The following is a 4,842-nucleotide window of genomic DNA, read 5'->3' as shown; positions in this document are numbered from 1 at the left end:
CGCCTTTTGTTCGTTTAAATAAACCTTTAGAACTATACCTCCTCTGCTATGGGTCCTGCATTTGGGTCCACCAACCTTCTCCACACCACAAACCGTAACATTTTCACTCCTCCATTGTCACTATTTATCACGGTACTGGGAAGGGACAGGAAAAAATGGCAGCAGGCGGGACTGGAATCATAGATCACTTTTTTTGTATGAGATGGGGGCGGGACAGTATGTTTGTGGGAGTAGGATGGGACAGATGTGATAATCCACTCTCATGTCACCCTCTACTTCACACTATTAAAATGAATGTCTAGAAAACACAGGGGAGTTAAAAGTATTTTAAAATGTATTTTAAAAAATCAGGATAAAGTGAGAAATAAAAGGGTCAGCAATAACATCATTACTTTTACACATCTAACATCAGGCCTTTAAAAAATTTCAGTCCCAAAGAAACTCCCCTGACCAGTTTTCACAAGCATAGTATTTCAATCAATTTTAGAATGGACTGTCCTCAATCTACTTGCATAGGGATGCAATTTATTTGTTGATGCATATGACAAAATAAAAGGTCTACACTTTTACTATACAGTTTGATCAGAGGTCCACCATTTGCTAGTACATAATGATGCATATTCCTATTAGATAGCATGGAGCAATAGTCACACTCCATCATAGATAAATAAAAAGAAATAAGCAAAATATTTGTTACGAGGAAATAATAATCCAAAAGTATTTATCTTTTTTTATCTTTACAATTGCGTTTTCTTTTTTTTTTTCCAAGAACACAACAAAATATTGTCCAACCACGACTGAACACAGAGCTTGAGAGGGTGAAAGTTGCTCGCCTGAATTTCTGCTGATGTGACATGTTTGTTACATTGATGGTTGTGAAGCTTGAATCTAGCAACAATAAATGTCTTTTCACTCCTGAAAAACTGATTTAGTGTTTTTATATTTTTAGCAAAGTGGGATCGGCATTGTTGCTTTTTGAATGAAGGTGTGTAGTGTGCAAACACAATAACAACTTGGGGTAGTGATATTTAGGTAATTAATTTAATACACTGTTTGCTGTCTAAATGACAGATGTCCCATCTTAAATAACATGGAGTGACATTCACACTCCAAGGACAGACAGACACAAGCCAAATTAATTATTCTACTGAGAAAGAAGATGCTCATCATATTACAACAATTAAGATTTTTAGAGCAGTTACTCTAGAAGCATATGTCACACTTTTAACCAGCACTGTTCTAAATAAATTACCTGTAGAAGTTTTAATCAAACTGTTACAGTGGAAAGGGATAACACAAAATACATTTTCTGTTATCCCTTTCCACTTTCTTTATAAATACTCTTTATTTGTTAAATTGTGATCCTTTACAGCAGTTCCCACTTTATCAGGAAAGAGAGCTCTATATAGTGGCAGTCCTTTGTGGTTTTTACCCTAATGTTCATCTGTCCATCCCTAGTTATGAAAAAGACTTGAAAAAGACTCCACAATGACACCCTTCCAGCTTGAAGGAAAGTGACCTCAGTCCCCACCATCGAGCAGAAACAAGCCAGCTGTTACGATCAGTAACTCTGAGCTTTTGGAACTCACAAGCACAACACAAAAACAATCAGGATAACTGTCCAAGTATACAAGATTTATTCCAAAAACAAGCCAGGGTCAGAACCAGGAGATCAATCAGAAACAGATTAACATTATCGGCAGGGATCAGGCAGACAATCAGAGTCCAGGAAATCAGGCCGAGGTTAGACAGGAGCATACAGAATCTGTTATGATCCTGCAGTATCTCCTCTTCATCCCTTGTGTTATCCTACTGTTTTCCCCTTCCCTTTGTTTTCTGTCAGTCTCCTTGTTTTCTCTCTCGCTCTCTCTCTCTCTCTCTCTCTCTCTGATATCTGTGTGTGTGGTTCCGTCTGGGTTTGGCATTACATTCTGACTCCTGGTGCCAATCACCTCCTGCTCACCTGCCCTCCTGGCCACCTTAACCTTTCCTAGTGAAATTCTCCATGTTATATTCTTGTCCAACCATATCTTTCCTGTACCTAGGATCCATACTGTCCTGGATACCATGCCTCCAACCTCACTCAGCTCTTTGCCAGCCTGGAGCTCCATTCACCTGCGTGCTTCTTCCTGGTCTGCCGCTCTGCTCTGCATCTACTCCCCATCAGACCCCTTTCCCCCTGTACATTCAATAAACTGTGTTTGACTACTTTTCATCAGAATCTGTATGAGTCTGCTTTCAGGTCTAGAGATCTCAGAGATTGGGGAGTGCTGGAAAGCTTAGTGTATGCAAAAGACAATCTGGCAAAGCACTAGTGGAGATGGGACGGTATATATGCTCAGGTACTGAGAGGATGAGCTGCAGATGAGAGGCAGGAACAGGGAACACCAAGTGAAGGGAATCAGGTAATCAGCCTGACAAGAGGGAGTGGCAGGATCTGAAAGGACAGGAGAATTTGTAACCATGAAAAGACTGAAATGGATAAAATGCAAACACAGAGATCAGGAAGGATTCATGACACCAGCAGACGAGTGGGTAAATTATACAACTTGCCTTAGGTGAAAGTGAATAAGTGAACTGAGTAATGGAATATGTATTTACCCCAAAGATAAGAGAAAATGTTTTGGAGATGATCCTAAATAAAATGGAGACTTTTTTATTATTTAGCGATGAGGGAACACAGAAAGTCAGACAAGATCCCAATGTGCCCAAATATACAAAAACTATAAAAGTTGTATTTAGTAATATCTGCAATATATATCTCCAAAACAGCTCTACAATTCACTGCCCAAACAACCGATAACCTATTGTTAGTGATGAATAAAATGCACTCATGCATCATTTACTTTAAATAATGACTGCTCTCTATTGTGTTTTAAAAGGACAATCCCTGCCACAGCAGCAACACTGAGTCACTGCTTCATCTATTATATAAGTTTTATATTGGAATTCTTAAAAAAAAAGTCATTATAATAGTCTCATACTTGTACTTCATGTATTATAAAATTAATCAAACCTATATATACTGCACACACACACACAAGTTTTGATAATTGTATAATATTAGCTTGCATAGTGTAGCTAAGATTTACAGGTAAAACACTTATTCTAAATTAAAGTGGCTGTGGTTATTTTCAGATTATTTGTGTCATAGGGAGATGTTTCAATGTTAAAAGTAATATAGTTAAATTATCCATAAAGAAAGTCCTATTTTTCCCTTTTCAGTCCAAGAATACCACTGACTGTTCCATTGCGGCCATCAGCCAGGGTAGAAAGTTGCAAGGCAATTTTTAGAAGAACATTTAAAACACATTTTTCATTATGAAAAAACATTAATAAAATATCTATTTCATTTTAGTTTTTCACAATGACAATAAATAATGGTCCACGCTTGGTTGGTGTCGACTGACCACTGTTGGTAATGTAGGAATGCATGTTTGTGAGTTTGGGCGTATGAGTATGTTTCTCTGTGTAGTCTGCTGTGGGGGAAATATTAAACAGCATTCTTTGTGGCTTGCACTGAATAGGAGCTTCTTTCCTATGTTAGCACGCTGCCCAAGCTGGTCACAGTTTATCACAAATTATGAGCTTCTTTATTCAAATGACGACTTTGATGCTGTTGCTCTGGTGTTGCACTGCACTTCACAGATGCCTTGGTAATAGTGGTGCACCTGTTTAAATGTTTAGTATAATAGGAATATGTACAAGACTAATTTATACAAACAAAATTAATATAAATGGTAATTGCATGTATTTTCATACTATATTTGTGTATGAATTCAGGCATTTCTTTTAAGACCTGCACTATACAGTACAAGGAGTGAGGATTAGCATGATAAAACCTGTTAATTTAGTATCTCAAATATTTTATCTTGTGAATGACAGAGGTTTTTACTGCCATTTAGTTTTCAGTGAATGTTTAAGGATGCTTGTGAGTCCACAATTGCATTCTGGAGACCACACTGAAACAGGAAACACAAGATTAAATTTTTCTCTTGTGTGGGCTTCAGTTGAAGTGAATGGAAGACAGACCGAATATCGGTAGGACAGAAGTGTATATTGGTAGGACAGACGTATAATGTGAGGAAGTAATGTCCACCACCTTTATCACACATACCAAATGAATATCTTTTGAAAAAATGGTGTTACTACCCCAGTGCAGTTCAAGTGACTTGAAGAATCTATGCCACGGAAGGTGTTCTGGAGGCTCATACTAGCCCAACACTTAATAAGATTTATTTTTTTTTATTATTTATTAGTTATTACATGAAAACATTATTGAGTGTGATTCTACAAGACATTTAGGGATGTCTTAATGTCGCTGTGGAATATACACTGCTCACAAAAAAAAGGGAACACTTAAACAACACAATATGTCTGTAAACAACTATGTCTCCTCGTTCTGTCCAGTTAAATTTGGTGTGCCTCAGGGGTCGGTCTTAGGACCCATTTTGTTTTCCTTGTATCTGCTTCCCCTTGGACATATTATCCATAAACATGGCATTTCTTTTCATATTTATGCTGATGACACACAAATATACTTGCCCGTCAGATCCACAGACCCTGGAATGCTGAGTTCACTTAACAACTGCCTTTGTGAAGTTAAAAAATGGATGTCAAATAATTTCCTCCAGCTGAACTCAGACAAAACAGAAATCCTGGTCATCGGGTCTCAGCAGATGGCAAATCAAATACTGCCATCTACTGGTTCCCTAGTAAATCACATTAAGCCTGTGGCAAAGAACCTTGGTGTTTGGTTTGATAGTAATTTAAATTTCGAGCAGCACACCACAAAGCTTGTTCAATCATGTTTTTATCAACTTAGAAATATAGCTAAAATTC

Source organism: Micropterus dolomieu, linkage group LG03 (genome assembly GCF_021292245.1).
Source record: "Micropterus dolomieu isolate WLL.071019.BEF.003 ecotype Adirondacks linkage group LG03, ASM2129224v1, whole genome shotgun sequence".
In the NCBI taxonomy this organism is placed as follows: domain Eukaryota; kingdom Metazoa; phylum Chordata; class Actinopteri; order Centrarchiformes; family Centrarchidae; genus Micropterus; species Micropterus dolomieu.
This window is presented reverse-complemented; position numbering follows the sequence as displayed.